Source organism: Canis lupus, chromosome 11 (assembly GCF_003254725.2).
Source record: "Canis lupus dingo isolate Sandy chromosome 11, ASM325472v2, whole genome shotgun sequence".
Classification (NCBI taxonomy): domain Eukaryota; kingdom Metazoa; phylum Chordata; class Mammalia; order Carnivora; family Canidae; genus Canis; species Canis lupus.
In genome coordinates this window covers 53,068,648-53,082,594 of record NC_064253.1, presented here as the reverse complement: position 1 = coordinate 53,082,594, position 13,947 = coordinate 53,068,648, and the positions used below count along the sequence as shown (strand labels likewise).

The 13,947-nt window shown below is 35.6% G+C and overlaps 1 protein-coding gene and 1 long non-coding RNA gene across 4 annotated transcripts in view; both read right to left on the bottom strand.

The window, feature by feature from the left end:
- ZCCHC7 (zinc finger CCHC-type containing 7) overlaps positions 1-13,947 on the bottom strand; it is a 252,482-nt gene that overhangs the window by 68,773 nt on the left and 169,762 nt on the right. The window lies entirely within an intron of this gene.
- Positions 1-13,947, bottom strand: part of LOC125756067 (uncharacterized) — a 178,956-nt gene that overhangs the window by 856 nt on the left and 164,153 nt on the right. The gene's annotated exons all lie outside the window — the stretch shown is intronic.

Sequence of the window (13,947 nt, the reverse complement as noted above, 5' to 3'; positions counted from 1 at the left end):
CACATCATTAAAGTCTAGGTACTACCATCTGTCTCTTTACAGTTTTGTTATGATTGAGCTAAAAGTTATGAAATGTTTTCCTCTGTTAATTTTCTTCTACTTGCCATTTTGAGCAGAAAACTTAAAATTTTGAATTCTCAACTTTGTTCAATGAAAGCTAAAAAAGATGGTGTCTCCAGACATCTTTCATAAATTCTTGAAAGATAATGTAATACTTTGGACAACATAGTAAAAAGGATGATGAAGACTTATTCCACTATTATATCATCCTTCTAGGCAATTCCATTATTCTTCTGTTTTCATATTATTTTACCATTCTTTAGCATGGTTGGGATAATTGATGAGTAAGGATAAAACTATTCTTAGGATGATGAAATAATAAAATGTTTTAAACTATGGCAAAAATAAGATCACTAGGATCTTATTTTTATGTATCTTAGATTTATAAAAGGATCTAATGGACCCATATAGTAAATCTGAGGTAGTTCTATTCTATCAAGAAAACTAATTTTCTCTCTGTTCTTTAGAAGACTTCTAAGAAAGAAAGTTATGTGACATAAATTATTAGGAATAGTTAGAAATGCGAAAAAAAAAAAAAAAAACCTAGCAAAAAAACCCAAAACAAACCCCTTAACTAAAATCAGGTGTAGTAAGCCTGACAGTATACTGAAAGTTAAACTAAGCATGTGATTATCCCTAACTCTTGCTGTTCATTTAATAAATATTTACTGAGCTACTGCCATATTCCACCACTCTAGGTCCTCAGGATATATCAATGAACAAAATAGAGATTACTGTCTTTGTAGAACTTATATTCTAGCAGGGGAAGAGAGACAACAAATAAAACATAATAAATAAATAAATGATATATGTTAGCAGTAAAAAGTACTTTGGAAAAAAGAAAAGTAGAGCAGTGTAATGGGAACTGGTAGTGTTGGGTAGAAGTTACAACTTTACATAGAGTGGATAGAGTAGACCTCGCTGATATATATAAGCAAAAACCTAAAGGAGATAAGGAATTAGCCACATGCTTCCAGGGTAAGAGCATCCCAGGCAGTAGCAAGAGGAAAAGCAAAGTCCTTAAGGTAGAAATATTTGCAATGTGTTTGAGAAATAGCAGAGGGGCCAGTGTGGCTACAGTACAGTAAATAAGGGGAAGAAGTCAAAGAAGGTCAAAGAAGTATGGGATACCAGATTATGAAGGGCCTTGTAGGCCTTCTAAGAATTCTTGCTTTTATTCTGAGTGAAATGGGTAGTCAATGGAGGGAGATGAAGCAGAGAGCAATTAGTTGGCTACTGCAAGAATTCTGTCAACAAATGATAATACCTCTGACCAGGATGGTAGCAGTGGAGGTACTAAGATAAGAAGTAAAAGAATCCTGAATATATTCTGAAGGTAGAGCCAACAAGATTTCCTGATAAATTAGATGTGAATATAAGAGAAAAACCAAGTACAAGGATGACTCCCAGGTTTCTGACCTGAGCAACTAAAAGGATAGAGTTAATGCAACTGAAAACTGCAAATGAACACGTTTTAGGGTAAAGAGGAATTCAGTTTCGGACAGATTGGATTTGTGATATCAGACGTCCAAATGATGATGTTGAGGAAGCTATTAGTCTTACCCTAAGAAGACAGATCTGTAGCACCTGGATGGCTCAGTTGGTTAAGCGTCTGCCTTGGGCTCAACTCATGATATCAGGATCCTGGGATAGAAACCCTGCCTCAGGGATCCCTGGGTGGCGCAGCGGTTTGGCGCCTGCCTTTGGCCCAGGGCACGATCCTGGAGACCGGGGATCGAATCCCATGTTGGGCTCCCAGTGCATGGAGCCTGCTTCTCCCTCTGCCTATGTCTCTGCCTCTCTCTCTCTGTGACTATCATAAATAAAACAAACAAACAAAAAACAATACAGGCAAACCTTCTTTATTAAAAAAAAAAAAGAACAAAAAACCCTGCCTCAGGCTCCCTGCTTAGTGCAGAGTCTGCTTCTCCCTCTCTGTCTGCCCCTCTCCCCTGCTCATGCTCTGTCTCAAGTAAATAAATAAAATCTTAAAAAAAGAAAGAAAAAGAAAAAAGGAAAACAGATCTGAACTGGAAATATAAACTTGCCAATTGCAGCATGCAGATGTTTAGAACAGGCCCGAGTGACAGTACTAAGGGACTGAGTGCATATAGGGAAAGAAGAAAGAGGAGCAAGGGCTTTAGGAAGGAGTCAGCAGTGAAGGGGGAAGAAATCTGTTGGGAGGGAGGGTGAACTCCCTGAAAGCCAATTAAAGAAAAAGTATTATTACTTATAGGGAGTGCCACTGAGAGGTCAGGGTAAGATAAAGGCTGAGAACTGTCTCTTGGATTTATTAGCAAAGTCCTTGGTGATCCTGACAAGAGAAGCCCAGATGAAGCAGTGAGGCAAAACTCAACTGAATTGAAGATAATTGGAGGAGAGAACCTAGGCAGACAACAGTTTTTTTTTTTTTTCTCAAAGATTTTATTTATTTATTCATGAGAGACACACACAGAGAGAGAGAGGAGACATAGGCAGAGGGAGAAGCAGGCTCCATGCAGGGAGCCCGATGTGGGACTCAATCCCCAGACTCCAGGATCACGCCCTGAGCCAAAGGCAGACACTCAACCGTTGAGCCACCCAGGTGCCCTGGCAGACAACTGTTTGAGTAGTGTGATCACAACAGCAATATTCATTTATAACTTGGAACCCTATTACCTTAAAACTTCTACCTTCTAACATGGCACCAGATGACTCAGTATGTAAGGGAGAATTTGGATATTGCATGGAAAACAAGCCCCACAAGCAAGCTACTCAAGTTTCAATTTAGCTCCAGAAAGATTGGATTTAAAGAATTTGTCTTTAAATCCAATACACAAGTATTTACGAATGTATCTATGATAACTATTACTCAAAGATAAAGATTCCCATAGAACAAGCAAGAAGTTATGGAGCATTAGAAATTATTACATAAAACTCTGAGTTCAAAGGAAAATACACTTTAAAAAACTTATCCTAGTTGACAGTATAGTTTTACACAAATGTTCATCCTGATTTTTGAGGAAATTAATATTAGTGTGCAGCATCTTCAAAGAAAATATATGTAATACATACAGAATGTTTCTTTTTGAATCCCAACCAAAGACCATTCTTGAGGAAGAAAATCAAAACTTTTTTTTACACTTATATCACAGATGAAAAAGATGAGGTTTATGTGAAATTTTTTTAAAGTAGGCTCCCGAGGCTTGAATTCATGACCCGGAGATCAAGACTTGAGCTGCTTTAAAAAAAGAAAAAAAAAAAAAAGACCTGAGCTGATAGCAAGAGTCAAATGCTTAACCAACTGAGCCACCTAGCCTCCCCAAGGTTTACGTAAATTTTGAAATTATTTGTTTAATGTCACAAAGCTGGAAGATTGGAGACTCACTTCCAAATCATGCTCTTAACGAATATGCTATTGTCACCTCTACATTATTTTTTTAAGTCTCTAGTTTGTCAATAATAAAGTTGTTATGGAGGGACGCCTGGGTGGCTCAGCGGTTAAGTGTCTGCCTTCAGCCCAGGGTGTGATCCTGGAGACCCAGGTTCGAGTCCCACATCGGGCTTCCTGCATGGAGCCTGCTTCTCCCTCTGCCTCTGCCTATGTCTCTGCCTCTCTTTCTGTGTGTCTCTCATGAATAAATAAATAAATAAAATCTTTAAAGAAAAGTTGTTATGGAAAATCTCTACAATAGTATAATTTTTTATGCAGCACATGGCAACTACTTATGAAACAACTGGTTGAATTTCAAATTGTGCTATTCCGCTTTTAACATAGGATTATATTCTGATATGAATAATGGTAATATCTGAAGAGCAGTATTAGTTTTCTATTTAGAGAATGGTGACTGAGGTTTCATAAAAATAATGTCCCAGCTTTAAAAAAATTTTTTTAAAGTCTTTATTTATTTATTCATGAGAGACAGAGAGAGGCAGAGACATAGGCAGATGAAGGAGAAGGAGGCTCCATTGCAAGGAGCCCAATGTAGGACTCGATCCCAGAACTCCAGGATCATGCCCTGAGCCGAAGGCAGACGCTCAACCATTGAGCCACTCAGGTATCCGAATGTCCCAGCTTTCTAACTATTTAACTTGAGTCTATAATAGGGGTCAAGAATTATTTTCTTTTTATTCTCTAGTGTATCTCTTTAACCTGCATGGTGTCTAGCACATAGTAGGAGCTCAATTAATATTTAACAAATGAAATTCGAAGAATTGTGATTTCCTAAAAAAGATGTCAGTTGGGGGTGCCTGGATGGCTCAGTCAGTCAAACCTCTGACTCTTGGTTTCTGGTCAGGTCATGATCTCAGGGTTGTATGATCAAGCCCTGTGTCAGCGGGGAGTCTGCCTAAGATTCTCTCCCTCTCCCTTTACTGTTCCTCCCACTCATGTGCACATGCACTCTCTCTCTCAAATAAAATAAATAAAATCTTTAAAAAAAATGATGTTAGTTGTTTTTACTAATCTTTAAAAATCAATTACCATTTATCTACCACACTGGTTAGCTCTTACTTCTATTTATGTAAGCATCAACTAATGAGTATTTGATTGATTCGTAGCTTACTTAACTAGCACCATATATATACAATTTTGATTTTTATAAAATAGCATCCAAGAACAATGTAGCCTTTAATAGGTCATATGGCATATCTGATTAGCTCTACTTCCCCAAATCCTGCTCTTAACTTACAATGCTATAACTTATCTGCAGTAGGACCAATATTGAAAAATATGAGAGGAATGAAAAAAGACAAAAACAAACAAGAATGAAAGAGACAAGAAAAAGTCAGAAAACAGAACAAGAAAAAGTGAAAGAGAGAAATGATATTTTTCCCTAGCTTTACTGAGGTAAAATAGACAAATAAGAGAAAAATGATTTTTAAAGTAACATCTCAAAATAAAAGAGAAGCAGTTTATTGTAGAAGTAAACATGAGATATGAACGGAGACCCAGGTTCTTCCAAAACATACCGAATAATTTTGTACTAACCATTTTCTCTCTCTAGATTTCAATTTCTCATTTGTGAGCATGAATCAAACCCCTCATGATCTTTAAGATAAATTCCTATCCCCTCCTCCCCTCAAGAATCTACTCAAATGGTACCTGCCCCTTCCAAGTCCCTGGACAGAAACTTATCCCTCTGTATTATTTGCTCTGTGAATTCTAGTGTTTCACAAAATCTCTGTAAATTCCTATCTACGCTACAGAGAAAGATACACTTAAGAAACTTTGAGTAATAAAAGTTTAAAATAAAAAAGGGTTTTAAAAAAATTAAATCCTGAATTTGTAAATAGAAATGTAAATTAGTAATGTATGTGAAATATTTGTTAGATACGAAAATACTTCATATCCCACCCCCCGACCCCGGAAATACACAATACCCTCCACCTCAGAAAAAGACTAGGACTATTTATAATCTCTATGCAGTATGCACTATTGAGGCCTACTAGGCAGGGTTAAAGCTGGATTTTCAACAAGGCTCACAAGTCCTGAGGTTAAATACACATGAATTAAGGATGTTTAATCCAACTCAAGATACCATCTTTTCATATTTAAAGCAGCTTCTCTTAAACAGGAAAAATACAAAATACATGAGCTGCCCCCTGACAGTAAAGCTCCTGCAGAGGTAACATAAAGGTCCATTTCTTTTTAAGCATTTAAACTCATAATGTGTTTACTCTCATTTCCAATACATATAATAATAGGTCCTGCTAAAACCAGAATACTTCTATGGTGCAAATAAGCTGTAAAAACAAAAAAAATTTCATAACTTTAAAACTGTAACAAACATCATTACTTAAATATAATTAGGACCAGCTACATAAAATGAGAGAACGGTATAGGTTTTTTGGGGTGTGTGCATAAACACACATAAATCTGTATATACACAGAGAAATAAAACAGTTAAACAGTTTCTACCTGTTTTTGTGTACTCCCTTTCAGATATTGTTCCCCTAGAGTCTTGGCCTCTGTTGCTGTCTAACTTGAATTCACAAAACTCAATGGCTCGTGGTTTTCAAAGCTTAGGACTACGTTTGCAGAACAAAGTCGCTTTCTCTCTCTCTCTCTTTTTTGGTGGGTACAAGTATGGGGACCACAGGAACAGTTAAATTCATGGCATGGCTGGTCTACCACACAGTCGGGGGAATTCTTTAAATAGAGCCTGTCACTCTCTTGGCCCATCAATGGGATTTCCTTCTCAAACTGCTGATTCGTTCAGGTACACAACAGAGGAAATTTCAGTTAACCTTTGTTTCACCCCAGGGAAAAATCTGTCTGAAAGTATAAAATGAATAGATTAAAAAAAAAAAAATAAGCAGCTCAGCCACAGGACCATTCTCCCTGTGTTCACTGCAGCTTAAGTTAAACAGTAAAAAGGGACAGTGGAATGTTTCATTCCCAGTGGAAAGTTCAAGCACAATCTATAACCTGGGAATCTAGCAGGTCACAGTTTATTTGATGATAAGCCAATCCAACTGTCCCTTCTGTTTAATAAACCTAAACATTCCCCTTTTGATAATTTTATTCAAGTCAGGATTATTTTTCTCTTGTATCACCATTACTACTATAATCTGATTGAGGTATCTATAACACAATTGCATTCTCAAATTTATAAACAACAAAAAAAGTATCTCTCAGGAATATTTTCAAATAAAATAATGGGGGCAGGGGAAAAGTAGGGATAGAATAAATCAGCAAGCCCTGTTAAATTCTAGTATTCATTTCAAAATAAAAATTCAGGTGGTGAGGGACAACAGAAAGGAGCCCACTTTTCCCTCATAAAGTTATCTGTTTTTAAACAATTGGAATATTTGGAGATACTACAGTTAGATTGAGTCATGTGAAAACTTGGAATGGGGAGTAAAAATTTGTTTTTCCTTAGAATCAAGCTAATTCATATATATATATTTTTTGAGCAATAAATACAAATTTTAGGATATGGTAGATAAACATTGGCTACCTAGTCTTTACTCCTCCCAAATAATTTCTGAACCCCACGGAATAGGAAAATCATGTTCTATTCATGCTTTTTATACATATTATATTATAATTTATATATATTAACTGCAAGCGGCTAGGACAGCTTTTACAAATAACACCAAGATGCATTTTGTTTCTGGGACCAGTATCATTTTCATAAGAAAAAAAATAATTCAAGGTCTTTGTGCTCAAATTTTTTTAACAACTTTTCTTGTGTGTGTGGTAAAATATATACAACCTAGTATTTACCACCTTAACCATATTTAAATGTACAATTCAGTGGCATTAAGTACATTCATATTTTGTGCAACCATCACTATCATCCATCTCCAGAACTTTATTTCATTTTGCAAAACTGAAACTCTATATCCTTCAAACAATATTTTACCAACTTCTGATATAGAACTTGAAAGGCACTTTCTTGATTTACTGACAAGGTCTCAAAGTCCTGAAAGTGGAGCTGATGTTGAGAGTATCATATTTTATTCTGAAGAGATTGAAACATACTTATCACACAGCTTGCTCAAAGGGCTTAAGACAGAGAAAAAGAGATGCTTGAAAACTGGAAAGTTAGAACTCTGTAACCTTAAGAACCATACACCAGAATAGGGACAAAGTACATGTCTTTATTAAAATGCAAGACCTTATGGCACCTAGGTGGCTCAGTTGGTTAAGCAGTTAAGGGCTGCCTTCAGCTTGGGTCATGGTCCTAAGGTCCTGGGATAGAGCCCCATGTTGGGCTTCCTGCTCATGGGGGAGTCTGCTTCTCCCTTTCTCTCTCCCCCTGGCTTATGCTCTCTCTCAAATAAATAAATAAACAAACAAACAAATAAATAAATAAAATCTTTAAAAAATAAATAAAATGCAAGACCTTAAATGCAGACTATTAAAGAACATTTACCTATATTTGCATATTTTAATAAACAAGAGGGTCATAATTCAGCTTTTAAATGAGACTAATTACAATTACATGTAGTAAAAGATGTACTTAAGAGGAAATAGGGATGCCTGGATGGCTCAGCAGTTGAGCATCTGCCTTTGGCTTGGGTCCTGATCCTGGGATCCAGGATCGAGTCCCGCATTGGGCTCCTCGTGGGGAGCCTGCTTCTCCCTCTATCTATGTCTCTGCCTCTCTCTCTCTGTCATGAATAAATAAATAAAATATTTTATTTTATTTATTTATTTTTTAAGATTTTTATTTATTTATTCATGAGAGACAGAGAGAGAGACAGAGAGAGAGAGAGAGAGAGAGAGAGAGGCAGAGAGACAGGCAGAGGGAGAAGCAGGCTCCATGCAGGGAGCCTGATGTGGGACTCGATCAGCCTGATTGGGACTCCAGGATCAGGCCCTGGGCCGAAGGCAGCCGCTAAACCGCTGAGCCACCAGGGAGTCCCAATAAAATATTTAAAAAAACACACACACAATATAAGACCTAAATAATATTTTGTAGTTTTCTCCCTGAAAATCTGTTTTCTGTACCAGCTTGCAACCATACACAAATAGAACAGCCCCTTCCCCTCTCTAGTTACTGTCCTCTAAAAACGTAAGTCTACTCTGTTCCTTGTTTTTAGGACAGGATTTCTAATAGGAAATCCTCTAAAATAAACCCATCAAAACATTGAAAACAAAGATAAAAATAAAATAATTATTTTAAGAAATATTAAGACTAAAAGTATATGGATTAAAACTGGCAGAAATGCTTCGATGATAGTTAGAATGAGAGAAGATTCTGAAGTCATTCAGAGAAGACTGAATAACAGAATGATATACAGAAGTAACAATACTCTGAATAGTCTGAGTCATAAAGTCCAAATAAACAGGTGATAAAAATTCAAGAGAGAACTCAACATTGATTCCTAAGCCAGGGTGAGATGGAACTGAAGGCAGATGAGATGAGGTAATGGTAGAAATGTTGGTTTAGAGAAAGAGGCCAGCAAAAGAATCTAACAGCCTTTTAAGGGATCACTGAGTGGCTCAGTGGTTTGGCACCTGCCTTTGGCCCAGGGTGTGATCCTGGAGTCCTGGGATCAGGTCCTGCATTGGGCTCCCTGTGTGGAGCCTGCTTCTCCCTCTGTCTCTGTCTCTCTCTCTGTGTCTCTCATGAATAAATAAATAAAATCTTAAAAAAAAAAAAAGCCTTTTTAGAATGTTCCCAGTATGCTGGAAAAGATACTGATTTTTTGATCTATAAATTATTGGCTTTATGGTCTATAAATGTCAATTAGGCCAAGACTATTATCTTGATCTCCTATGTCCTTACTGATTTTTAAAAATCTAGTATTTCTATAAATTACTGAAAAAGGAACAGAAAATAGAAAATAGCAAAACAGAAAATCTCCAATTATGACTGTGGACTTATCTCTTTCTCTAATCCTATGAAATTTGTGTATTTTGAAGTTCTGTTTGATTCTTATGCCTTTCCTGAAGACTCGTTCCTTTAATCTTTTTGAAATGTCCTTGTTTATCTCTGGTGCTACTCTGTCTCAACGATTACTTACCTGATAATATCATATCATATTAACTGGACCATTCCAGTTTTCACATGCCTATTACTCTTTGCATGCTTTATCTTTTCCATCCTTAAAAATTTTCTCATCTTTGAGTCTCTTTTGACTATGTACAATTTTATCTTTCACCGATTTAAGGAGCTCTCTCCCATTATCTCTTTAAATATATTATCACATTTTCTTTCTCCTTTCCTTCTGGAACTCCAATGCTATGTATTAGGTCTTATAATATTGTTCAATGGATCACCGAAGCACTGCTTTTTTATATTTATTTTTTTAATATATTTTCTTTCTGTTTTTCAGATTGGATAATTTTGGTCTTCAAGTTCACTGACATTTTCAATCTGCTCATCCAGTTAACTTTTATTTCAGCTAATGTATTTTTCATCAGTTCTAGAATTTCTATTTAGTTCTCTTTTATAGTTTCATTTCTTTAAGTTTCATTTCATTTTCTTCATTTCATGTCTGTTATTTCATTATATGAATATTTTATACACATGAACATAGTCAAAATAACTGCCTTAAAATCTTTATCTGCTAATTCTGGGACGCCTGGGTGGCTTAGCAGTTTAGCACCAGCCTTAGGCCCAGGGTGTGATCCTGGAGTCCCGGGATCAAGTCCCAAATTGGACTCCCTGCATGGAGCCTGCTTCTCCCTCTGCCTGTGTCTCTGCCTCTCTCTTTCTCTGTGTGTCTCTCATAAATAAATAAATAAATAAATAAATAAATAAATAAATAAATAAATAAATAAATCTTTAAAAAAAAAATCTTTATCTGCTAATTCTAACCCCTGGGTCATCCCAGCATCAGTGTCAACTGACTGCTTTCTTTTGAACATGGATCAAATTTTCTGGTTTCTTCATATTTCTGGTGATTTTCAGTTGCATCCTGGACTTTGTAAATGATGCTTGTAAACTATGGATTCTGTTATGCTCCTCTAAAGACAGTTTATGTCAAGGATCAAAAATTTGGCAAACGCTTCTATGCATAATTTGGGCTTCTCCCTCTGTGAATTCCCTTTCACTTTCCAGCTGCTGTAATAGCCTCCCTTTTCTGATTCCTAGAGCCAGTTAAGACTGAATTTCTTTCTGGGTTCTAGCCACTCCCATGTTATACCAATTAGTTACTGCTCTCAGGCAAAAAAACATAAAAACAGGAAACTCATCTAATGCTATTTCTTTTTTCCAAGTGTTGACTCCCTACCAGTCTCTGCTGGCTTTTGGTTGGTCTCTAGTACCTTCAGATATTTTATGCTTTTATGTATTAAAGTATGTTTAAAGTGATATATATGTATGTAAATTTGTATTTTATATGTAACAGTTACAGTATTATTTTGTCCAGAGTATTATTATCTTTGGGAAGGCTGGCCCATTGTGAACAATTCTGTCATTACCAGAAGCCAGAACAATTCTGCCATTATCAGAACTCTGGGATTGGCATTTTTAGTATGGTGTTATAACCTTAAAAAAAGAAAAAACAAGAAACAAACTTCCTCTCTTCTTTTTAGCTTCTTTCAGCCAACTATTGAGTCTATACTTCTCAGTGCTCTGTCCCTTTCATCTAGCATAGGGTTTGATATATAATAAGAGGTATACTCTATAAATATTTGTTGAATGAATGGAATGATGGAATAGGGCAAACTGAAAAGCATCAATAAGCATCAGAAAGTTCCTAAGAGAGGCAAAGTACTTTGGGTTGGAGTGATTAGCAATTTCTCATCAACAAACCTTGTTTCTTTCTTGGAAGCAAAAAGATCTACCCTTAGTTTTAAAATATGATGCATTATGTATAGGCTTAGATCATTTTTAACTATAGCTTCTCATTTTCTGGGTAAGATGCTTCAGTCATAAGTTTTATTATTCAAGTGTCCCATATTGAGTATAAATTCTTTTCATCAGAGAATGTTACATTTTAGTTCTCTGGGAAAATTAATTATGATTTACTATTTTAGGCCCCCTTCTAAATTCCTGGGATAATTATATGAGATTCTAATTTCCAAAACATTCATTTGCAAATAGCTCATGAATACTACCCAATTTCCCAAAAGACAATATGAAAATGAGCACCCTAAATGGTGGGGAAGGCAATTAACATCAATTGAAGGACTGCTAGGTGAAAAGCTCTATAATAAATGCTTTATCTCATTTAATCTTCTTAATTACCCTATGACATGGATATTATTACCAATTATTTAAAAGTAAACTAAAGCTCAAAGCTGGCCAAGGTCACAGTAGGTAAGTGGTAGAGAATGAATTCAAATTTGGTAACTTTTGACTACAATGAAATCAAGCACTTCTGTTTATCAAAAAACAAAACAAAATACTCTTATTAAGAGAGTGAAAAGGCAAGCCATGGAGTGGGAGGAGAAATCTACTCAATGTATAAAGATTTCATATCCAGAACATGTAATAACCCCCATAAGTTATTAAGACACATTAAAAAAAAGACTAGAAAAAGACTTAAAAAAAGCCATTCACAAAAGAGGGTATCTAAATGACTAATAAACATGAAAGGTTTAACTTCATTTAGTTACCAGGATATACACATTGAAGCCACAATAAAATATTTCTACTTACCTGCCAAAATAAATTTACAAACACTAACAACATCAAGTATCGGCAAGAATACATACAGAGAGTGGGAATTCTCATACACTGTTGGTTAAAATGTAAATTGGCACATCTTTGGAAAAAGAATTTGTTATCTAGGGGGATCCCTGGGTGGCTCAGCGGTTTAGCGCCTGCCTTTGGCCCAGGGCGCGATCCTGGAGTCCCTGGATCAAGTCCCGCGTCGGGCTCCTGGCATGGAGCCTGCTTCTCCCTCCTCCTGTGTCTCTGCCTCTCTTTCTCTCTCTCTCTCTCTATCAAAAATAAATAAATAAATCTTAAAAAAAAAAAAAGAATCTGTTATCTACTAAAGTGGAGGATATGCATACCACAGGACAAAGCAATTCCAGTTCTGGATATATACATGAAAGAAACACAAAACACACACATTAAAAGCAACACTTTTAGCAACAGACAAAATATCCATTTATAGTGAATCAATAAACTCTGGTAAAGTCATACAATGAAATAATCTGCATCAATTAAAAAACAAAGTAACAAAATGAAACACAGCTACATGTGATATAAAGGAAGGCCAACACATACAAAAATATATATCTTCAGGAGTCCATGAATATATACTTCAAAGAGAGGCAAATCTGGACAATAGCTCAGGGCATATAGCAGTGATAAAACTGTAAAGAAAACCAAGGGTAGTATTATCAGAAAAGTCAAGCTACCTCTTGAAAGAAGGGAAAGGTTATGACCAGGGAAGTGCATAATGAGGGCTTCACTGTGTTTGTAATATCCTATATTTTGACTAGGTGGTGGTTACATGAGTTGTTTGCTATATAATCATTCCTCAGAATAGGTGTTAAATTTGAAAAGAATATACTGGAAAAGACTTGCCCAGCTAGTGCCAAAAATTAGCATAAAGCTCTTATATTTAAGACTACGTGGTCCAGGTATATGAATAGACATGTAGCCCAAGGAAAGACTTGCTTTTATAAACTTGAGGATATAAATGTTGTTCCATTGGGAATAGGTGGTTTATTCAATAAACAAACAGTCCTGAGACAATGCAAAAAAACCAAAATTGGAATTCATCTCTCACCATATTAAAAAAAAAACAACTCCCAAGACTAAGGTTCTAAAAACAGAAAGCAAAAAAATTTTTAATTGTATAAGGAAATATAGAATACATATATTTTATTTCATTTATTTTTATTTTTTAAAGATTTTATTTATTTATTCATAAGAGACAGAGAGAGAGAGGCAGAGACACAGGTAGAGGGAGAAGAAGGCTCCCTGTGGAGAGCATAATGCAGGACTTGATCCCAGGACTCCATGATCACAACCTGAGATGAAGATAGATGCTCAACCACTGATCCACCCAGGCATCCCTTAGAATACATATATTTTAAAATCTCAGAGATTGGAAGGATTTTTAAAGAACAGGCTATTAAGAAAAAGAACAATAAAATGATTACATTAAGATGTAAAAGTTTTACACATCAAATGATATCATTAAGAAACTAATATAGTTGGTAGTTTAAGTAAAATTATATCAACTATAAATTTATGAAGTGGACAGTTTATTATGGTTATAGAAGATAATATCTCTATTCTTAGGAAATATATGCCAAAGCATTTAGGGGAAAAAAGGACAGGCATAATGTATACAGCTTACCCTCAAATGGTTCAGAATTGTGTGTTTATAAATATGGTGTGAGCAAGCACACAAATAATTCATAAGGTAAATGGAATAAAATATAAACAATAAGTGAGCTTGGATAATGGGTATACAAGTATTCTTTGTACTATTTTTATTTTTTGCAACTTTTTGTGTATTTGGAGTTTTTCCAGGTAAAAG